Genomic DNA, 25183 nt, shown 5'->3' on the forward strand with positions numbered 1-25183 from the left:
GATAATTTCCAGGATGCTCTGGAAGAGCAAAGTGCCAATAACACACAGCATCATCTGAAGGACCTGATTATCTACAGGGAGTTCCTATGGGTATCCATGGGTATCCATGGACTGTGCACTGTATCATTTCCATTATAACCAGGTACTCTATTGTTACAAGTAGGTTTTGCCTTATGCAAAATTGAATAAAAAAGGATGTTGTGATGCCGTGTTTTCTTTTAACTTCAGTACCTTCTTTCCTGACTTCCAAGGAAATACTTCACCTAGTGTAAGCTATTATTTAGGAAAGTTTCAATTATAAGTTGAATGCTGAGAGACCATGTGGCAAAGTGGATAGAGAATTAGTTTCAAGGGTAAGAAGACCTAGTTTCTAGTCCCATTATTAAAGAGTTATAAAACTGTGTATGCTTTTGGACCTAATAACTCTACTATTAGATTTGTTTCCTAAGGTGATCAAGGGAAAAAAAGAAATTATATGTTCTAAAATATTTAAAGCAGTTCTTTTTGTGGTGCAAAGACCTGGAAACTGAAGGAATATCCATCAATTGGAGGATGGCTGAAAAAGTTGTGGCAAATACTTAGAATACTTAGAATTGTGTCATAAGAAATGACAATGAGATGATCGTAAAAAACCTGTAAAGATTTATTTGAAGTGATACAAAGGGAAATGAGCAGAACCAGGAGAATGTTGCACATAATAACAAGAAGAATGTATGATGATCAATTGTTAACAACTTACCTATAACCCAGGACTAGTATAAGGAATTCATAACGAAAAGGATATCCACCTCCATAGAAAGAACAGACAGAATCCAAATACAGATTGAAACATTTCATTCTTCACTTTATTTCCATCATGAATTTTTCTCTAGTATAAACAATGTTTCTTGTTTTATAACACGATGAACAGGGAAATGGATATTAAACGATATGTGTACAATATCTCTCATACTATCTGCCCTCTTGGGGAGGTATCAAGGTGGGAGAAAGGGGAAAAATAACAAAAGATTTTTGAATGTAGTTAATATAAGGAATAATTTCTTTTGGATGAGCATATTTATTAAACATTATCACATGTAAATAACAAATCATATATATTATGTTATCACATTATATGTTACATCTAAAATAAAAATAAATGGTAACAAAATAGTGCTATGTCAGAAGAATGGTAATCATTTTTGGTCTTCTCAATTGCTTGAAAAAATGCTTGAAATAAACAGAAATTATCTTTTTTCTGTTTAATTCAGCAAATATTTAATAAGTTCAAATTGTGTGTCCAATTTTTTTTTAAAATGCTGACTTGTGTGGTGCTGGGCAAATTACAGCAACTAGGCAGCACTTTAAAACTTTTAAGTTGTAAAAAATAAGTATTACCTTGCATTGATAGAGGGAATTCTTACATTAATAAAATTAGAAATCTTTTCCTGTTTTCTATGAATGTGATCATTTGTTTTGTCTCATTTGAAAGCATATGTAATTAAGGAATGAAAAGCATGGTGCTCCATTTAATATAATTTGGGGTATTATTGAGCAGGTTGGAAAGATATTTTGGAGAGGATGAAGATACCTGGAATCCTGGAAACCACTTTGTAAATATGCTATTTACTTGAAAAGCTGGCTTTCATCCTAAAACAAACAACAGAAAACAAACCGCCCAATTTCACTGGCAATTAGGTATATTTTATGCTTCTGCCCAACCAATTGATCTTAATGATTTGTATATTAATTTGTGAAATGTAATTCCACCCAACAAGTATCCTACCTATCTAAGACCTACTGGGCATACAAAGACAGATATGAAAAAAAAATTGTCCAAAAAGAACTTACATTCCATTGGGAGATTCAAACCAATAAATAAATAAGTAAATTCAAGGTAATTTGAGGAAGAAGAAAAGACAAACAACCAGAGAGATAAGGAATTAGCACATGAGTCCAGTACTAAAAGTTTTTTTGATATTGTTAGTTGTTTCAGTCACATCCCACTCTTTGTGACCCCTTTTTGAGGTTTTCTTGCCAGAAATACTTGAATACTTTGCCATTTTCTTTTCAAGTTCATTTTACAGATAAGGGAACTGAGGGAAACAGTGACTTTTCTAGGACCACACAGCTAGTGTCTGAGGCCAGATTTTTAACTTAGGTCTTCTTCACTCCAGCCCAGGACTCTATCCATCATGCCACCTGAGCTGCCCTTGAAGTAAGTTAGGGATCCTAAAATTTGAAGGTAAGTCAGTTAATAAAAATTTTATAAACACCTACTACTTAGTAGGTCCCCTTACCCCATCCCATCCCATCTGTGCCTTGTTGGGACAAAGGGGCTTGCATAGTAGTGTTCACATAAAAGGTGATCCTCTGGAGAAGAAAAAGCAAATATTCTTCTATCTTTGCCAAGAAAAATCCCATGGATAATATTAAAATTCTACAAAAGATGACAAATAGGAGATGAGCCCCTGAGGTCAAAGGGTGTCCAATATGCTACTAAAGAGTGGAGTACAACTACAAGTAGCTCCAGTGCCAATGAAGTGGTATACCAAACCGAAAGGAAGCTTAGGTGGCATAGCAGAGAGATCAATGGGCATGGAGTTGGGGAAAACTAGATTTATGTCTGTCATCAGACATTTACTAGTTGGGTGACCCTGGACAAGTCACTAACATGTAGCTGCCTCAGTTTCCTCATCTAATAATAATATCTACTAGTGCTGTTCTGAGGATCCAATGAGATAATATTTATAAAGCACTTAGTATAGTGCCTGGCACTGGGTACTTATGAAATGTTTGTTTCCACACTTCCTACAAGGTGGAGACACTGGGCCAAGCACTAGGTATGCAAAGAAAGGTAAAAGGTAATCTCTCCTCTTGAGGAAACAATCATTGATACAGGAGACAACATGCAAACAACTAGATATAAACAAGTCACAAGATAAATGCGAAATAATTAGAATAAAAAAAGTCATTGGCATTAAGGGGGAATTAGAAATTGTTTTCTGTGGAAGGTAGACTTTTTATCTTGGATGTTAAGGAAGCAAGGAAGCCAAAAGTCATCATTTTAAACATTCAAGACAGCCTAGAATTCTGGTGCTGAAGTCAGAAAGATGTAGGTTCAAATCTACCCTCATAAACTTATTAGCTATGTGACCTTGGGCAAGTCATTTGTCTTCCTTGTCCCTTAGTTTCTTCATCTATAACACGGACTAGAAGACTTTTTTGCTCCCTTCTACAGAGATTTCTATGGACCAATAAAATAGAATGAAACCTCAGGGGATAGCAAATAGGTAAGGTTGGTTGCAATATCAAGTGCATTGAAGGGAGAGTATATGAAATAATTCTGGAAAGTTAGGATAGATTCAGATTGTAAAAGTTAAGGAATTGCATTTGATTCTAAAATTAATAGGAAATCACTGAAGATTGTCAAGGAGGAGAGTGAAATAAACAGATTTATACTTTCAAAATATTATTTTGATGTCTGTGTTGAAGATGAATTAGAAAGGAATGAGTTTGGAAGGAAGGGTAGAAGTCCAATTAGGAGGCAGTTGCATTAGTCTAGGCAGGTAACAAGGGCCTGAATTGGTGTGGTGGATGTATTAATGGATAGGATGTGGCAAATGTGAACAATATCATAGATGTTGAATAGCTAAACTAGGTAACAGATCAGCTTTGGTGATCAGGTGGTGCAAGAAAGAGAAAAATCAGTAAGCTTCTCATGTTATGAGCCTAAGTGATCTGAAGGATAATTTAATCCTTAACCAAGAGATGCTTGAAAGAGGATATAATTAGCTCTTTTTTGGACATGCTGAATTTGAGATGCTTATGGAATGTGTATGGGAGGACTTCCAGGAGGCATTTGTTGGAGTGGAGCTCAGCCTTTCACATTTAGTAATTGTATACATAGAAAAGATAATTACACTGATTTATTGAGTCTACTGGTAACTGATGCAGTTACCAGTAAAGAGACTATAGGGAGAGGAATAAGTGTCCAGAACAGTCTTGATATAGAACTACGGTTAAGGATTGGGGCATTGCTGGTAATCCAGCAAAAGAAAAGGAGGTGCTGTCATAGAAGTAGCAGAGGAAACAGCAGAGAACAATTTTCCCAAGACCAAGGGATATGAGATTATGTTGATGAATGGGCAGGGGCTATACGGAGGGGTCATGGTCTCATCAGATACTGCAGAAAGGTTGAGAAGAATAATGGTGGAGTTTTGTGTATCCCCAGTACCTCACATATGTAAACATTATATTTTGAGCAATTAAGAAATTGTTGGTAACCTTGCACAGGGTAGTTTCAGTTGAGTGGTAAAGGTGGAATGAAATAAATGAAATAAAAGGGGGGAAATCAGTTGTGTATTTCTCTCCTCATGTTCACATATAGTACATTTAAACAGGAAATGAGAAAATTCAGTGAGGCTTTGAAATAATCATTTGATGAATACAAACATTATTCACTTGAACAGTCAACTCATGGAAATCAGAAGAGTAGTCTTCTGAGACATATGTAGAAAGCGAATAGTTTATCAGAAGCCATTTGCCATTATAAACCATTACCTTGAAAGAGTGGGGCAGGTATTTTACAGGTTATTGCATCAATATTTTCTTTCATCTCACTTAAAAATTCCTTCTCCCCACCCCCATCTCCGCCATCTACTCTTCTTCATATTCACACCAGTGGAATGCAAGAATTTATGCCCACCATCTCATGACGAATGTCAGCTGAAAGAGTGTACGATGGCATTTCACAAAAATGCAAAATACATATTATGCAAATTCTCCTTAGCATCTGAAACATTAAAAGAATGAGGAATAGTATCTTGCCATATAAATTCATTTCTACTGTCAGAGACAAGACTTGTATGACCTTGCATCTCATAATTAGGATAGCAAAGGAACCAGTTTTGACAACCAGCCAACTCTATAAAAGAAAGGAAAGAGCAATTCTGAAAGTCAAAAATCGGCTGTTAGACTGAAACATGAGATGAAAAGGAGCTGCCTCTTCCTTTGCAAGCCAAACTCATCATTACTGACTCCCTATCGAACGACACCTTTAGGAACTTATATTTTAAAAACCAATAAGAAATAAGGAGGTGAAGTTGTCAAACAAAGCTTGGGCTTTCATGCAAATGTCTTTAGTAATTAAGGGGAGGGTGCTAAATGCATGATATTCTGTGTAAGCAGAATTGCTGCTAAATCCAGTGGTATGCTCACAATGTTTTCTATGAGGCAACAGCTGCTCTTAAAGGAGGGCTGTCAATGTTGATAAGTTACTTTTAAAACTAAATCTGCTTGCTGAGCTCATGTTCTTTTGAAAAACCATAAAGAACAAAAGCTTTAATGCATTTTTCTTTTTTTAATAATAAAAAAAATCTCTCCCAAGAATTGCTAGAAAAAGCAGAATTTAAAAAGCCCACAACCTAGTGGGATTCTAAAGCAAGCCCATTTCCAAGAGAGAAGGAACAAAACACAAAAATGAAGTTAGAAGTTGAGAGGCTTTAAGAAATTATTATGATCTGCGAGTAACATTTTAAAATTATGGAAAGTACCATGACAGCATTCTTGAAGAGAAACTGCTGTGGTCTTTATGGGAATGACTCATTTTAAAGACTGTGATTGATTTTGAATTGTTCTCCTTTGGGGCTTTGGCTCAGAATGAACTGTTTGCTCTAAGGTTGTTTGTTGCTGGTGATTGCTCTGGCCTGAGAATCCTTGGGATTGATTCTCTGTCTTTTTTTATGATGCAAAATGTGGACAGTTCATTTGGCAGAAGTAGTACAGCCAACTTCTAGTTTCTGAGGAAAGACAATGTGGTCTAGCAGAAAGTGTTTGGGATTTAGAAGCCAAAAAGCTCAGATTGAGTCCTAACTGACATAAAATGGCTCTGTGTTACATGACTAACTTCACTAATATCTGTCAGTCTTCATTTTGTCCTCTTTGAGATGGGCATCATAATACTTGCACTACCACTGTGTTGTTATATGGAAAACACTTCAGGAAATGAAAATTGCTGTATATGGGGTGTTTAGCCCAGACAGGCACATGATACCTCTCTTCCATTATATGAAGGGCTTTCATGTGAAAGAAAAGGATTTTCTTTGGTTCCGCCGGCAGAACTAGTGCAACGAGAGGGAAGTTGCAGTTAGGCAAAATTTGGCTGACAAGGAAAAAAATACTACAGATTAGAACCTTCGCAATAACATTATTAGAAAGCAATTATCAAATACTTTAACATTCACAAAGAATTTTACAAATAATTTCTTATTTTATCCTTATAACTCTGGGAGATGCATACTATTTTTATTCCCATTTTACAGATGAGAAAATTGCAGTAGAGATCAAGTGATCACCAAAGATCACAAAGGAAGTAAGTGTTGATGGCAAGATTTGCACTCAGTTCTTGCCACTTGGTCAGCACTCTGGCCACTGTGCCATCTAGCTACTTAGTTGAAGGGGAACTGGAATAAGATGCCTTTGGAACTCATAAGTTTTTCCTTATTGGACATCATCTCCTAGACCTATTAGAGAGAAAATTTTTGTTTGGACTGTACTAGATGGCTTTTGAAATTCCTTCTAATTATGAGAATCTGAGTCTGTAAAAGTGTGTGGACTATATTTATCATTCTACGATGAAATACAATGTACCCTTTGTTATTCCACTTGATTCCCCCATTCCTCATCCATGTTGCTGTCATTTAGATACACTTGATTCCTTGGCTCCATTAAACTTTTCCTCCTCCCCTCCATTCCATTTTCTAGGGACTGTTTTTCAAGGTGATGGGCAGATCTGATAAAATTATTGAGTATTAGAGTTGGAATGAGATTTAGAGATCAACTAGTCTTATTTCCTTCTCAATGTAGGAATGCATTCGATGACATTCATGGCCATGGCTACATGCTTCAACAAAGATATGAGGACTCATTACTTTTCAAAGTAACTATTTCACTGCTGCATAGCTCTCATTATTAGAACATAATATTTTTCTTTATGTTGAGCAAAAATATTTCTCTTTATAACTTTACCCAGTTGTTCTAGTTTTGCCATTTTTAACCATGTGTATTCCAAACATTGGTAATTAAAATAGAAAACTATAAAATATAAATATAAAAATAAGTAGGCAGACAATTTTACCAATTCTTGATGGGACCTGATTAATTACCAGAATGTGGTCATTAAATTATCTTGTTCATAAAAATCTATTAACTTAGTGGTGGTAAATACAGTATCCTATACTCTGGAAACCATTTCATAGCATCTTTAGAGTATATTATAGCATTCTCAGTCAAGTGGAAGATATGGGTTATGCTTTCCTGTTACAGATTGCATATCTACTTCAGAGGGAAGGGATAGTAGTAAGGGGATAATTCAATTTTTGAGATATCAGTTGGAAGTCTCATCTTACTAAAACAAGAGACTGACAAATCCTAGACGTGCTGACCAAATGTCAACAGGTAAATGAAAGAAAAGAGGTACGACTGCTCTAGATTTAATTTAAATAACAAGAAAGAAATGATTGTTGATGATGAAATGATGGGACATTTGAGAGAAAGTGACCATGCTAGTTTAGGGTTTACATTCATGAAGGAAGGATGTTCAGAGCATTTGTATAGTAGGTTGACTAGTAGCTGAGAGGTAGGTCAGGGCCAAAGGAGGATAAAAAATAAAACTACTCAAAATTGAGAAAATCCAAGAATACCAGAAAAATAGGGAAGCGATCTGTTTCTTCATTTTTGCAATGTTGTTGTCAGAATCATTACATTTACCTTGGAGGCCAGGGTCTGTGGGGCAGGAAGGTGGCCGGTGTTTAAGGTTCAAAAGTGTTTTAGTTATTGGATATGAGACTGAAAGGGTTTGGAGACCACTAATTGAGAGTGTTGCTAGTGTTATGTAACTTTTGCTAATAACATGCTTTTGTAGAGAAAGTTGCTTTTTGTTGTTGTTGTTTTTGACATTAAACCTTTCTCTTATTAGCAGGTTAGATTTCTCTCTTTTGGTTAATAAATCCATTGCTGCTAATAAAAGATTGTTAAGTCTCTATTGCTGTGATAAGATCAAGAAGGAACTGCTCTGTTAAAAGTGAGTTGAAGTAGAAGAAGGTGTTTGTTCTCCAAAAAAAAGGTCTCTTAAGCCTCTCTCATCCATACTATTTCAGAGGTTGAGTGGAGTACTTAGCATTTTCTCTGTAATTGGTTCCTGACAATTTTCTTCCCACCTAACTAATGGTGCATTTAAAATTTTGAACATATTCAAAATTAAGTTAGGGAATTGGCACTGTACCCTATAATTTCAGTGGTGCAAAAGAGTAGCTTAGCTAAAAGTAACCTTTTACATAAACTGAAAAATCAACCCACCATAAAATAACAATGCAATTTTGAGTGAACAAAAGTTTTTTCTCAGTCTTTGAAATTCCCATCTCTTTTGCTTCTGTCAACTACATCGCCACTTCTCTTTGACCCAATGCCTGGAACACAGTAAGTAGTTAATAAATGCATATTCCCTTCCTTCTTTTTTTCCTTCTGTTTAAGTTAAAAGAAGACAGGTCCCTATTGGCAGAAAGCACATTGAAAGATTACTTTCTTTTTGGCTTTTCTTTATGCCTCTAATGTAACAAATTTGATTTTATATTTTTAGGAAAAATGTCATCTAACAAGTATATGGTGAATGTCCTTAATGTTCCTACCATTGTGTTCATACTGTTCTGAACAATATAAAGGATGTATAAAATAATTCTTACTAATACAGGGTTTCCAATGAAACACAAAGGAAAAGAAAATGTATTGGAGGAGGTTCACTATTGGACCATAATTAAACTTGTCCTTATTTCCCTGAGGTGTATAACTTATGTATGTATATAACTTATGAGTCTGTTTTAAATTTAGTGTTTTGATATATTTTGTATCAGAATCAATTTTAATTTTTTCACACACCCGATGTAAATACACTGAAGGGGTTAGAAATCGGAGAGGGGAGAAAATCTAAACTTGTTTTTGTAAGCTTGCAATTTGGAAACAGGAAAATTGTATGAATTTATTATCTTTCATTGGCTTCTAGATAGTTTTTCTGGCTTCCTTCAAACTCAGCTAAAAGCTCAATTCCTGCAAGAAGCATTTTCTGATCCCTCAATTCTAGGTCCTTCCCGCTTGGATTATTTCCAATTTATAATCTATACACTTCTTATATATTTTTCTTCCCCATTAGAATACGAGCTCCTTGACGGCAGAGACTGTTTTTTTCCTTTGTATCCTCAGCTCTTAACATAGTGCCTGTGAGAGAGCCCCTTAATAAATGTTTCTTGGCAGACTGACCAAAGCAATTTATAATCAAGTATTCTTACTCAAATGCTTGTTTTGGGAGTGACTGAAAGATAGCGCAAAAATACCAATTTTGGAAAGGCAGTGATTTTAGTCATGGGCTAAAATTAGTTATGGGGAGAAAATATATGGTGTCTTTAGGTGAAGAAAAGCAAGGTGAACCAAAGGGACAGTCTTGCTTCCATCCTTTTAGTGTAGGTCTCTGACTAGTTTCTGGTGACAGGTGTTATAGGAAAAGAAATGACACCTAGTGGGCATAATCAATGGAAATGGATCAAAGTATATCAATGGCAGGTCTGGATAAAGCTTTTAAAAAAGTTGTTGCTCTTGACCTGCAAAGGTCTGACATTTTTTCTTCTACTGTTAACCGTATTTGCTCAAATCTCCTGCTATGTTTTTAATCCTATATTTTCCCAAGCATTGCTAATGGTTTGGATTCAGAGTCTGGGTAAAAAAAGTCAATTCAAGGTTATATCATGTTCATTTCACTTTGGTCATCTCTTCTTCTTCAGGGAAAAGATTCTCAACTTGGATAATAGGGTCACTTGCCTTCCCGCTCTACCCCTAATTCCTTTTGGGGATTTTAAAATGGGACAGGGGTACCTGAGCTTGTCCTTCTCCCTACCTCCACTAGGCTTTCCTCTCTGTTCCCCCCCCCCCAGACTGAGGGGAAGGTTTTCTCTTTTAGGCTCAGGGCTATTTTTATCCAGTTATTCCTGTTCTGGCTAAATGGTCAGATTTCAAAGTGGTCTATTTTGTGCCAGGCGACAGAGCCCTCTGAAGCAGCTCCAGAATGTTTGTCTTTTCTATCTAGAAATGTGAGGTCAGCAAGGCAGGGAATGCAAGAGAGATAAATAGGGACAGAAGAATGCCTCAGCAAAGAGGTTGCCAGAGGACTGCAGTAGGATGTCCTTGAAAATGTCATTGTGCTTGAGGTAACCTTTGAGAAGGAGTGTGAGCTGCCAATGCAACATAATGGGGTTTCTGTCTTTATTTATACATTATTAAAATGAATGTAAAGTAATCTGCTCTAATGTCTTGTCTTTTTCCTCACTGAGTACACTTGACAATGCTGGAGAGGGGCGAGAAGGCTACCTTTATTTGCTTCTGATGAGTAAATGCAAAAGTAAATCTCGGTTATGAAGCTCTTTCAGATGTGGGTGTTTCAGATATTAAACCTTTACATCTTACCTCCCAGCTCAACCACGTTGCAGCCCAAGTGTGCACTGAAAAACTTTATAAGATGGTATTTCACACTGCACATTTGATTTCAAAAGTCTAAATGTGTTTATAAGTATTTAAGTGGTTTGGGTTCTGAGAAAAATCAACCACATAAAGCATCCGCTGCTCGATTAATCATAGGAACAAAGAAAGTTACAGTTGGAAGAGCCTGAAAGGAGAACTATTTTTGTTTGATCCCCTCATTTTGAAAAAGATAAAACTAAGGCCCTCATGTGTGAGATACTTCGCTCAAGGACATTCAGTGAATGTCAGAGCCAGGACTAATTCTCCAAAAATATTAATGCAATGTTACTGTGAAGTTCAGGCATGGAATGTGTACTTAAGAAATGTCTTGGGTCAAAATATGAACCTCATTTTAGTGGGCCATTCATCTTGTCCAGGAACAAAGAATTAAAGTTGGAATGGATCCCAGAAGTCATCTAGTCACACAGGTAGTAATCGTGAAAGTCCATGTTTGAAACCAGGTCTGTTAATGCCAAAGCCATTGCTCTGTCCATTGTAGTACACTACCTTCCTTCTTAACTAAAGGAAAAGCATAGACTGTAAGCAGTTAAATAAGTATAAAACTAGAGCTGGAAGTGAACATTGAAGCCAATTAAGTCCATCTTCCCCATTTCACAGGTCGGTACTTACCAGTGTCATATGTGTATTAGAAGGCAGAGGTTGCTTTCATATTTGTAGTCTATCATTCCAAGTTTGGCAACATTTCCTCAGCCACACATTTCATTTTGGGTGGAGATGAGTTTGTTTTTATTAGATTAGGGAACACGCCACACAGATTGGTAGCATTAGTATTGCAGAGTCTCCTGGAGTCCTCAGAAGTAATTTGTCTGTGATCACAAATCTAATACGTCAGAAGCAGAATTTGTATCCATATCATCTTGTACTACAAAGCCAGACCATGCTTTATCATGGTGCCTTTTTGCTACCTCACTGCACACAGGAAAATGTCTGGGAAGGCCTAGAGAAAGGAATATCAGTTTTTACACAGGAAGTCACATGCGATCAGACATGGAAAACTTATATAGGTTTGAAGAGGCTAAAGAATTAAAGGATGCTTTTTTTCCTTTTGTGTGACAAACATTTACTAGTGGCCTAGAGAAGAGATGGTGCCTAGATGGAAATATAATATCACAATTTACCCAGAGCTCTCAGCCCTATTTTTTTTTTTATTGCTGCTTAAAACTTTTCCATTAAAGTCAAACTCAGAAATAGGCATTTTGCTGCAAGGGAATTCTTTTTGCAAAGAGCTAGGAACATGTAGATGTTGTTTCAGTAAATCATCATCTTGAATATTGCTATAAAATAAAGACACTTAAAAATAATCCTCCAATAATTTACACATCCCAAATGAGTGTTGCCCTTCTAAGGAAGCACCTTGGTTGACCATATCCTTATCTTTTTGGGAATTATTGACATAGTTTTTAAAGCCCATGGGTAACATCTCTCATGGTATTTGCCAGGATCCAAAAGGCCAGGCAGGCACTCGGGCGGCTGCGCTCCAAAGTCCTCCAACACAGCGGTGTAAGCACTGCGACGAAGCTCAAAATGTACAACGCAGCGGTCCTCAGCTCGCTCCTGTACTGTGTGAGACATAGACACTGTACCGGAAGCACATGAAGCAGCTGGAGCAATTCCACCAACGCTCCCTCCGGTCAATCATGAGGATCCGATGGCAGGACCGAATCACCAACCAGGAAGTCCTCGACAGAGCCAACTCCACCAGCATCGAAGTCCTGGTCCTCCAAACCCAGCTACGATGGTCTGGACACGTCATCCGCACGGACTCACAGCGAATACCAAGACAGGTATTCTATGGTGAACTGTCAGCTGGACTCAGGAAACAAGGCCGACCAAAGAGAAGATTCAACGATCAGCTAAAGTCCAACTTGAAGTGGGCTGGCATGACACCAAAGCAACCAGAACTCGCTGCCTCTGACAGAAGCAGCTGGCGAACCCACATTCACCATGTCGCCACCTTTGAAGATGAGCGACGTCGACGTCTTTCCGCTGCGCGTGAACGCCGACACCAGGCCACAACCGCACCTCCCGTAACAACTGGCGTCCCAGGCCCCAAGTGCCACAGACTCTGCGCCTCAGCCTTTGGACTCCAAAGCCACATGAGGGTACATCAATAGATGATAATGCACAAAGACAATAGTCATTCTCGATCACCGAGAGACTACTATATATATATATTTATATATATATAATAACTCATATTTCCTCATTCTTACACAACTGTGTAGATTAAGTGTGGACAACACAAGGGAATAATAAAAATTGTTTGTGCTTTCTTGACATGACAAAAATCATTCCAATAGAGCACTGAATATGACAAACTCAGCAATGTACAGAAGATATGCTCTCTTTAACTGCATACTCTCCTCAAATTATGGAGCTGAATTTTATCCCTTCTGAGATCCCTTTTCTTTACCAAGGCAGGTAATAGAAAAAGAAGGTAAAGAATGAAAAGAAAAAACTTTGCTTTGGGAAAATGTATAGACTCTATTCAACTCAGTGGATATATGTATATTACCCCAAAGATAATGTGTAGATACAATGTTTCTGAAGCTATACAAAGCTTATTTTACCATGTTGACCATAATGGAGCAAAATGAAAGTACCTGAAACTATTTCTCTAGTAGAATTTCTGAGCCTTAGTTTTATTTCTTTTGATATTGATATACAAATAGCTACTGCTACATATTGGCTCTGTTGGAGGGATCAAGGGAGCTCCAGGGAGAGAGATCATTGTGTTACTCATCCATTCCAGGAGCATGTAAGCCTCTTGAGGAAGAGGATAGTGTTGCTTTTCATCTTTGCACAGGGTAGGCGATAAAGCTCGTAAGTAATAGATTGAAAAGAATTAAGATCTAATTATATTACTTCAGTTTAGAACACTGGAGAAGAGAAGACATGTGAAACATGATTGCTCTTTTCAGTTATTTGAAAGACCATCATGTAGAAGATGCATTCGATTTCTTCAGTGTGGCCTCAGAAGACAATACAAGAGAAAGGGGTAAAAACTGCAAAGAGGTAAAGTTAGGCTTAATGGAAGAAAGGCTTCCTAATAATTAGTGATATTCCAAAGTGTAATGGGTCTTCTCAGGAGTTTCATCTTATGTTCTTTACAATGCTCTATGGAAATCCTAAAAAAAACAAAAACAACTTGGATTTTTGCTTATCAGGTATATTGTAGAGAGGATACTTATCCTTCTCTCACACCTCTTATACAAGGTGAATAGACATTTAGACACTGAGCTAACTTGTTCACTCCAACTTGCCTTTATACAGGCAAATATCACTTTTCATAGAAAGACCATCACCTTTCTTGGGGGGAGAGGTATCATGAAATAAATTTGAAAAAACAAAATAGCATATACACTGAATGAAGATAACAAAACTTGAAGTGGGATTTTCCTTTTATTTACATGAAGTCCATACCTTCTTTCATATGGAAAACATCAATATCATGAAACAAAAACCCATCCACATGCACTGATATGTAAATCAGAATAAAAACAAATACAGGTTAAAATAAAATTTTTAACCAAAAATGCTCTGAATAAAATATGTATTAGGTTGACACATATAGGCATACTTCACTTACAAAGAGGTCCAATGACATCAGGATGTGTCATTGATGTGTATGATATGCAAATTGGATTTAAGTGGGACAGAGTTGGACAAAGTCAGCAGTCTCACTCTCTTCCAGTCAACCATGTCCAGTGGTAAGCCACTAATAATGGCCTGGGATGCAGTGGATGACCTTGGCATTTTCCATCTCTGACCAATCTCTAAATTTAAACTACCTTCATGACTAGTGGAACAAATTGTTCTCATCTGCCCATCCCACTGGGGGAAGTCTTCACATGCTTGGGGTAGACAGCCCTCTAACTCACTGATGCATTTGTGGCCCATCAGTCATCCTCAATCTGGATTAGCCTATCGGCCATGATGGCCTACCAATGTGTGTGTGGCCATTGCACATGCTACAGTTTCTTGGAGCCACAGGTGAGGGTTGGGCGAAAGGTGGACTCGAAAGTTAGATAAGCAACCCTGGAAAGGGCTTGGCAGGCCTTCATACTAGGGGTGCTAGTCCTAAATGAATACTCCATATGCTCCTTGAGAAGTTATCCTAATCAGAATGTTCTACAGAGACTCACATTAGTTCTTTTGATGGCACTTGTAGGTTTAAAAACATAACTGTTAATTAACCAATAAAGCAAAACAAATGGTAATAATTTTACAGTCATTAATTTATTAAATAAAAAAACAGGAATGATAATATAACTATGTACTATGAATTTGTGTCATGTTTTCCTTCCAAAAAACTCAATATCTCTGAGTAAGACTGGGCACACAGATCCCTAGCAGTGAGAAAAGCTGATGTGTAGAGGGTCACTTACAACTCTGGACTACAAACTCTGATGTCATTGGTTCACCCAGGAATATTAGTACCATTCAGATCTAACTTCTTGCCATACTGTAGTTGGGAAAATCCTCTTCTTTTTTGCTCTGGAATAATTACGACCTCTTTCAACTTACCATCACTTTCAAAAAGTGATGTTGCTGAATTTTAGTTCTTAAATTAAGTTGAAATTCCCTTTAAGCCAGGGAACTGTAAATCTCTACAAGTTGGCTCTCTCTGGGCAATTCAGAAAATCCCAGCCAAATATTTACTCACCAAATGCCGCATCAACCAATCAGTTTGTAGCAAACAGAGCTCTTAGAAAAAAAAATGGCTAAGGTTAATACTCAGCAAGGCAGACAAGCCCAACTAGCTTTTCACTCTCCAATATGTCATGCCAACCAAACAGCTTGTAGCAAAAAGAGCTTTCTGTAAAGTAACTCCCTCTCAAACTATTTAGAACAGAAGAGGGCAACTGGCACTTCTGAAAGGCTTCAGTCACTGGTCTCAGTCTAGATGGTACTGACAGGTATTATCTGGCACTAGATACTTATACAATGAATTTTCATCTCTTTTCAGGAACTAACAATTGAAGCCTTCTTGTCAGCTGATTAGTGCCCTTACTACCAGTTTCTTCACACAGCTCAGACATAGTTGGCTTTTTTACTTCCCTCTCAGTCTTTATTCTCTGGCTCCATTATAGGCAGGATTCTTCAATTCCTTTTCACCTACCTTCAGCAGCTCAATTCATTGCTTCCTAGTAAGTTCTTTGAGAATCCCATTTCCCTTATGTGGCAAAATCTCTACTAAACTATCCTATGAAATCAACAGTCCTTATTTAATCACCTCATGGTCTCCGAACAGTAGCAAATGAACTGAGAAACCACGATGCCTTACAAATTCAGCAACTCTGTAATCCTCAAAGAGGTTCCTTCTAGCAGTATGTTTTTCTGAACTGTATTCTTGTTTACATTTCATCAGTTTTTAATGCAAAGAAGTCCTTTCTATGTCCCCTTTGAGCATCAAACTGCTTATATACAAAAGAGGCATCACATAATATCACTTATAAGGTGATTTAAGCCTTTACATTTACATGAGTTAATTTTCCATACCTTTTGCAATCATATTCATGGGTAATCTGGAAAATTTAACACAAATTTTAGAAATTTTTTTAGACAAGAGTTTTTCCTTAATCTTAATGAACTCTAAATCTAGAAAGTAATACCTCAATACTTTACTTGTTGATTCAGTTCTTTTTCTTTATTCAAAAGTACTTGTTCTGACATTTTCAATAACCAACTTTTCCATCTTAAAGTGTAGGACACTAAAGAGATACCATTTTACAGTGAACTAGGTAATTTGCATCTCTGAAGATGAATTATGCTATTCTGTGATGATGAATGTTTGTCTAATTGAATTGAATTTTCAGGAGTTCAAGTTGATATTTGTTGGAATTGACTGAGATGTTAGGTTCTGGACATGTCACTTTGGTAGAATCTTATAAATAAACTAGTGTTCTTGGGATTATTTAAGGGGTTAAGTCACATTGTAGAACCATCAAAACCACTTATGTTGTGGATGGTCATCTAGGGAAAGCCATGATGAAATTGCTCCCATCTCAAGTCCAAGGGAGTTCACCAGTTTCCAGAAAGTAGCAAGTCTAACAGCTGTTTGACTCACTGCATTCAGCTAGTTGGGCTGTTTCCTTGGTTTTTACCTGGCACTGAGTTGAAGAAATTGGAAACAATGCTATTCAAATTTGTATCTCTATGTGCTATAATTCCCAGAGAACCTAGTAGCTTTCCAGGAGTCCTTTCCAAGTTGTAATGAGCCACCTGCTTTTGGTAGACAGAGCTCAGTTAAGTAAAATCCTGGCCAACAGCTATCTTGGCATCTTGTTTTCTTTGACTACATATACAGCCTAATCTCTTCTCATTATTTTATAGCAATATTTTTTTTCTCATGACTAAAGTGTGTATGTAAATAACTTTCTCTCTCTCTCTCTCTCTCTCGCTCTCTCTCTCCCTCTCAACATGACTCTTTTTGTATCTCAAATGCTTAGCATAGTGCCTAGTACATTGTAGGTACTTAATAAATATTGGTAGATTTATTGTCATTTTCTCATCTAATGTTTTTAGTGTTATCAGGTTATTATTTATGATTCATTTTATATTCTCTCTCTTTTTCTCTCTATATATGGATGGGGATAATGTACCTGCAATTCCATCAGTGTAGGGAACTCCAGGAGTGGGTATATTGATTAAGATGAACAATTCATTTGTAACTAATCATTGTGGCACTCTGAAGAGCCAAGAGGTTAAGTTATCCTGGACCACTCAGCTAGTATCTATCAGAGGCAACATTTGAATTAACATCTTCCTGACTAAAATAAATTCCTCTAGCCCTCTACCATCCTGAAGGGATGAGTGATGTGCAAGTACTTACTTAGGATCTCTTTTATTCAAATACAAGGCCATGAATAATTATTTCCAAAATGAATGATAGTATAGTTTGGAGTCTGTATGTGTAGAGTGAATGAATGGTGGAGGGGATTGGCTAAGCAAAACCTCCAGATAAGACTTAAATATTAAATAGGGTCTTGAAGCTTAGGAAGGATTCTATTTTTATGTCCAAAAGGATAAATTGTGTTTTGACATGACAGACGTAAGTAAGTTCATGAAGAAAACACCCACAAAGTTAAAGCAAGATGTGTATGTTTAGATAAGCAGAGAGAAGAGACATACAATCTTAGACAAGAAAGAAATATTATGGTATTGATTAACCAATTTTCCTTATTAGGACAAAACTCCATTTCTATGACCTATGTGTTCATCATTGAGGAGGTTAAATTCTTAGGAATCCATGCCCCAAATTAGATATTTCTTGCCTTGTATTTTTTAAACAGAGCTTGAAGGGAGGCTTGTTTATTTTGAAAACCATATATAACCAAAATGATGTAATGTTTTTATAAAATATATTACAGACTTTCTATGCCATGACTTCTATTGGGTTTACCCTTTATTTTGAGATGGTGAGTTTAGGGTAATACACATTTGCTTTCTGATATATACATGACTTTTTAAAATCCTTTTTAGGGGGGGGGGAATCTAGGAGCTGACTAACCCCAACAAAGTAGTCTGACCCCTGGAAAGCATAGCAGAAGTGCTAGGGAGTTGGGGAGCATGTCATTAAGAAAGTGGTTCCTTAGGGAGAGATCTGGTTAGTGAATTTCTTATTTGTTAGTATAATTAGGTCTCTATGCACTCCCATCTTGCTCTGGAGCAAAGGAATAAAATGATTTTTAATAATAAATGGAAGGCACAGATATTGAATTTCATAAAATGATATGTTTTGACCAGTTAAAGCAATTGAGTGAGAATTAAGCAAAGCTGATGCAAGATGAAAATGGTCAAATACATTCTGGGTATATGGATTGACCCAAGGAGAAGCAAAGAGAATATTTTTTTTTTTCTTTAGGAAAGTTTGACTGGTCCAAATACAAGAAATGATAAAAGAGCAAAGACACAAGAAAATAGATCCTAATGTCTGATGTGGTGATGGGAAACAAGAGAACGGAAGATATTAGAGAAAGGCAGGACTTGTATTTCCTTAAGAAATCTTATCCTAGATAACACCTGAGTAGAATTAATGCTTGCTTTAGGGTTTCCTCAGGAATCTGCTATTTACAGAGCAAATGCACCTTGACAATCAGATAAAAGAAAAAAAGCCAAAAGTTGAGTGGTCTGCTATTAAAAGGAAAGAATTTAGAGCTGTAAACGGTACTGGTAAATGATTGTGGCAGTTAACAAGACAGTTAACAACAAGATACCTAGAAAACTCAGGATCTTAATTTCACTGAGTTTGGGAGATGAGGAGGAAATATTTCAGTGACCTTGCAGAGATTGTTCTATATTGGTGCCTTTGTCACTATCAAGTTAACTACATGGGTGCAAAATGTAGGTTGATATTCATGTTATATACAAAATTTGAAGGACTGGAGTGATTTTTTCCCCTCTTTTCAGGTTAAAAGAGAATGACATGTTCCGTTAAAGAATTCCTCAGGAAAATAAAAAGGGAAAATGATTCTGAAAATTTCTGAGCAGTTTGATGATTTTTTGGAGTATAGTATCTGAGCTCTTTTTTTTATCATAGATTTCTGGGAGTCCAACTATTCTTATATTGTCTTTCCTTGATCTATTTTCCATGTCAGTTGTTTTTGTGATAAGATACTTCATAGTCTCTTCTATTAATTAATTCTTTTGATTTTGCTTTATTATTTCTTCTTGTTTTATGAGATCATTAGCTTCCCCCTTTTCAATTTTAGATCTTAATAAATTATTTTCATCTATGATATTCTGGATCTCTTTTTCCATTTGGGTAGTCTTTTATAATTTCCTTGTCTTGCATTCCTTTTTTTTATTTTGAGTTTTTCCTCAACCTCTTTCATTTGGTATTTAAAATCCTTTTTATATTCTTCCAAAAGCTCTTTTTGAATTTGTGGCTATTTATTGTGTTTTTCTTTTGTTGTTGTTGTTTCTGAAATAGGTGCTTTCTGAATTTGAGTTGAGTTCTCTGTACCCCATAGTAGTTATGAACAGTTGGGGTCTTTCTCCTTTTTTAAAATATATATTTTAGTGGCCAGGTCAATAATCTTAATTACTGATTTTTTTCTGGGATCAAGAGTTCCTATGCTGTTGGAGTATATTATCTTAGGTTATAGGGATTTTTATGTTTGTTTTTTTCCTTGGACCTATTTAGTTTTTCTAATTTTTATGGTACAGGGTCTGATGTATTCCCAAGGTCTCCTGTTCAAGCCGCAGTCTATGATTGATCTCAGGTTCTCCAACCTGAGCCAGTGGACAGTTTTGTACCTGCAAACTGTACTCAGACAGGCCATCTCCCCACTGTGGTGACAACCAGTGACCCTGTTCCCTTGGTTGTGATCACAGCTGACAGGGACCCAGTTGCTTAGCAACCACATTCATAATTGTGGGCTTCCTTTTCAGTCCCCCTTTCCCACCACTGCTGCCCAAAACAGAGCAGTCATCTAGTTTGCATTCCCTAGTCCTCCACTGTCCCTTACCTATCTGCAATAAGCCTTGATACCTGCCCTTAGAGTCTGGTGTCCATGGACTTCATAGTATATGTTTCCTCAATTCTCAGCTGTTAGCCATAAAGGACCATGACTGCAGATGCTGCTGTAGTCCTGTAATAACAGACAGAGCTGCACCTTAAGACTGCCCTCAGTGGACATGGAATCCAGTGGTGTCCTCCTGGTTGTAGGTTCTGGATTTTAGCAAATCTGGGAAGATTGCTAATCCTTCCCTCATGTGTTATATTATTGATATCAAGCAGTTTACTCAGTTTCTTCTTCAGGTCTGCTATGTGACTAGGACTAGAAAAGTAATCCCCCCCCCCAGTTGTCCTATCAACTCTTTTCTGCTTTTGTTGCTTTTAGAATTGATTTTGTGGATTAATTTTTGGTTGTTTCTGGATGGTATTAAGAGGGCAAGGAAGTTTTACCCCTAGTCTCCCATCTTCCAGTAATGCATACATGAATATTTTTGAGTGTACCAATTTATAAGATACAAATATTTTAGCTCCAAATCCTCTATTTGGAGAAAGAAACATTAAAAATTCCAGACAATTATGTTTTTACTATCTATATCTTTTTCAAATTCAGTTAACTTGATATCTTTATAAATTTAAATATGGTGACACTTTTGGGGAAAAAGCTTTTAAAGTAGAACTTTGCTTTACAAATCAAATTTTAAATAATTATTATAAAAGCCCAATACCTGCAATGGCATCATATGTTTATGTTTTTAGTGGTAGTAAAATTAGGATCTATTACAGAATACCATTTACAAAATCTTGTTTGTTCCTTACTAATGACAATTTTGAGCATACCCTCAGGTATATGTTCATGTGTGTAGATGATTCTCATAAACATTTTATAAAGAAAGTAGGCATAAATATAAGTAGATGCTAATATTTCTACTATATTTGGGGGGTATTAAGAAGGTTCAATAATTTTTCCCCATACAGTTAGTTTCTTTTTTTCCTTTAGTTACCTTGAGAATTGATCCTTAAAATTATAACTTAATCACCTCCAGATCAGATCTCCCTTATGACTTGGTCTAGTACAGAACCAACTTTTTTTTTTATCTTTGTTAAGTGCTATTTATGTATCATTTAAAAATTCATTCTTCAAATTACAAAAGGATTGTGATGCTAGAATCCAAGTGTGGGTGGTGGTATTAGCCTTGTTGGTTAAAAAAAATAAACATATTATAGTTATTTACCTTTTTTCTGTGTTTTTACTCACAATTCTCATCCTTTAGCACTCTTTGGATTTATTGGTTTTCGTCAAACTTTTAAAAAAAAGATATAGTTTTAGCTTTCATCTCTTTTCTCAAAGAAACTATTTCTTATTTGTAGATGTAACATTTCTATACTCTGCTAGCCTTAGGTCTCATTACTTTTTGCTTGATTCAAGTTTTCTAATAAATTTTTCTCCATGTTCACCTATTCTTACCTTTACATTGAAATCATGAAACTTTGAAAAGTTCATTTATTTTTAGGAGTCTGATGTAGTTCTTAAATTTTATCTATCTCAATACATATTGATTGAGAAGGTGAAATGTTTTTCATGATAATGTATTTGCACAATCCAATGTCAAATGAAACTTTCCCCCCTTCTTACCTTTAGACATATGATAAATCAACTCATACAGTTCATTGTTTGCCTTTTTCAAAACACTTGTGGGTTAGGTGTGCTGCATTAAGAGAATCTGTGTGGCAGTTTTCCTTTTGGTTATCTAGTGTAAGAGAGGGGGTAAAAGAGGAAAGATTTATGACAAAGGAAGAAAGCAGGAAAAGGGAATGGAGTCTCTCCCCTCTAAGGCAGAGTGAGGAGGTGATGTTGATATGCCAAGGGAGAGAAGGAAGGATGGGTTTGTCAATCCCTCCTCAGCACTCTCTGACAACCCCCCTCCCCCAACTATGGCTGCCTTCAACTCTTTATCTGCTGGGTTCTCTGAAGGATCTTGTTTGAAGAGACTTATGGTGATAAGTCTCATTCTTTCTGGGGAGAGAAATGTCACTTCTCCCCCCTTCAATCTCAAGCTTCCTTCTAATAAAGGTTTGAGTCAGTTTCTGGGTCCTATTAACTAAGTTTATTTGAGGGAAACAGAAAAGGAACAAGGCAGATGGAGGGTAGGAACTTGAGGTTCAAGAAGGAAAGAGGGAGAAGGGGTCACTATCTAATTACTGCCCTTCCCCCCATAGTCAGGAAGATCAGATTTTGGTTCACCTGAACCCTTGGGGTCAGAGTAAAGAAACTCTGGTTCTTGACTGCACAGTGAGTGTCCCCAAGTTCAAGGTTCAAGGAAGTTGATGGAAAACTTTTTCTTTAGTGGACAGCTTGTGTTTCAAAGTCCTATCCAATTGGCTTGTCTTCTTGTGAGGATCTGGGATCAGGAATCACAGGGAAAGAGATCACTGGATCAGAGAATTAACTGGAGCCAATCTCTCTGGTGTGTGTTTCCAGACAGAAGTCAATTTTCAACTCCTGGATCAGCTCACTCCTCCCTTTCTCTCCAAAGTTCTGTGTTCCTTTTTGTCCATCCCCCACTGCTGTAGAATCCTCCAGCTCTTCCAAATTCATTTTCCTTCCAAGGTCTCAAACCTTCTCTTACACTAGTGCTTCCTACTGTTAGATTAAAATTGGTATTTCCAAGATGTTATTTTTCATAAAGTTTATTACTAATCACTTGAAATAAAGAAAGCAGATGAGCATAGATTTAAAGTTTCTTTCCTACTTTATGTCTGACCACGTGTAGCTCATCCTTTAGGATTCTCATTCTGCCTCACCTGCAGCACCCAGGGAAGTAGAGACAGGTGGGGTCCACATACACCCTTTTATTTACATTTATGGATGCTGTGCTGGCATGCAAAAAATGGAATGAACAGAGTTGGCAAACCAGGAGGGGAGAGGATGAAACTCCCTCTACACAATCCCCTCTGATTCTATTGGGAGACAAGCATGTTGAAATCTCCCAGCTTTACATGCCTATTCTCCCCAGTGAACCATTTCACATAACTAGCTTATGTCTCCAAAGATTCAGACTAGAGGTACACAACCTATTGCACTTTTCAAAGGGCAAATCACAACAATTTGGGGCTAAGAGGGAAAGAAAAGAGGGAAAAAAACACAAAAATATGATTGATAGATGCATTGACAAAATGCCAATTAGGGGGCAGTTCCCTATGGCATAAAAGTTTATATTCAGATTGTGTATGTTTAACCCCCTTCAGTTCAGTTCATTATATCTCAAAGTTCATTCTAGATCTTTTGATGCAGTGTATGGTCTCTGCAGGCATCCTTGTGGTATCTTCTCCAAAAAGATCTGCTTTCATGGTAGATGAGGGAGAAAGAGAATCCTGCAGGATGAGGTACACTTGGTCAGACTTAGAGTGGCAAAGAGACTTTAACTCTATGCTTTTCTGCTTTCTCTATTTCAAGTTATTAGTAATAAACTTTATGGAAAATAAGAACTTGGAGATATTAATTTTAACCGAACACTACATTTTTCTGGTTTAATTTATAGCAAGAAATTCAAATTGATATGACTCTATTCCTTGAGAAGCTTGTCTACTCATTGACCATTTTATAAGGATTGTGTGTATGTGTTTATGCAGATATATACACACAAATTTATATATTTATATATATATATATATGTGTGTGTGTGTGTGTGTGTGTGTGTTTGTATATATAGACCAACAAGCAATTGTAATTTTATGGTGATTTGAAATCTATTATACTTAGTACCATTTTCCACTCAATGCAAAGACTGAAAGGCACTACACAGGACTGATCTTATATCTTATATCTTTTGTATGCTTCATGTGTTGACATGTTCAAAGAATTCATAACTAAGAGGCTAGGTAAGGTGCTTTGCTATACGTTTTCAGACTGGTCTAGGGAAAGAAGATTGTTTCTTGCTGAGGTTAGTCTTGAAACCTCCTAAGAGTGATAAATCCTGCCAGGGTTTACACTACATTGTGATAGCCATTTAGGATCCTGGGTCATTTTTTTTAACCCTTACCTTCTGTCTTGGAGTCAATACTGTGTATTGGCTCCCAGGCAGAAGAGTGGTAAGGGCTAGGCAATGGGGGTTAAGTGACTTGCCCAGGGTCACACAGCTAGGAAGTGGCTGAAGCCGGATTTGAACCTAGGACCTCCCATCTCTAGGCCTGGTTCTCAATCCACTGAGCTACCCAGCTGCCCCCTCCTGGGTCATTTTTACTCTGTGAAGGTATAGTAGAGTAGGTCTCTGTATATGATGATAATGCTTATACATCATCTGTATCATAAGGATTTGATAAAATAGGCTGACTGGGATATGGAAACAGAAGGGTGATGCTTCATTTGAAAGCAATCAATTAAACAAGAACAGCTTTGGTGGCATCCCTAACTCTCCTTTGGCTATTCACACTCCATTGATGCCAAACCAGAGCATGGATGTGTATCTTTCCTTCAATACTTTATGTCCAGTTATGAAGATGGAACCTCTCAACAATCTTTGGTGACTGCAAAAAATAACATTGACTTCTTCTACTTCAGCTGCCTCATCCCCACTCAATGTGTTCTTTGTTGAGGATGGAAAAATGGAGTGCCAAGTCTTCCTGGTGACATGGAAAGACATTCCCAATGAGAAAGAGCTGCAATTCCAGATTAAAGAATGCCACCTGAACGCTGACACAGTTTCCAGCAAACTGCAAAACAACAATATTTATACCATTGCCAAGAGGAATGTGGAAGTGGAGGACATGCAATACCAGTCTCTGAAATTCATTAATGACATTTGGATATTGATAGAGCTCCATATCCAGCCAGGAAATCCCAAACTACCTACTGTCTCTGAAGTGTCGAGCACCCGAAGTGTCCCAGTACATCTACCAGGTTTAAGATGGTATTTTGAAAAACTAAAAGACTAATTGAGGGTCCTCACCACCCTCACCATTTGTGCAAACTAAGAACTCTTTAACTAGAAGCAATTGTATTCATGTGTAGACTCTTGAGTCCAAACCACCCTGATCCACTAAAGTAGTGACTAGTGTACATGTGCTAATGTTAGAACACAACCCTGTGGATAGTTTTATCTGCTCATGAACGTTTGTAAACCCTGCTTTGGCTACTCCCTGCCTCTGCCACCTGTGAGC

The 25183-nt window shown here is 37.0% G+C and overlaps 1 pseudogene; it reads left to right on the top strand.

Moving 5' to 3' along the window:
- Positions 1 to 902: 902 nt before the first annotated feature.
- LOC103093581 (AP-2 complex subunit beta-like) lies at positions 903 to 24950 on the top strand (annotated as a pseudogene).
- The last annotated feature ends 233 nt before the right edge of the window (positions 24951 to 25183 follow it).

Source organism: Monodelphis domestica, chromosome 4, assembly GCF_027887165.1.
Source record: "Monodelphis domestica isolate mMonDom1 chromosome 4, mMonDom1.pri, whole genome shotgun sequence".
Taxonomy (NCBI): Eukaryota; Metazoa; Chordata; class Mammalia; order Didelphimorphia; family Didelphidae; genus Monodelphis; species Monodelphis domestica.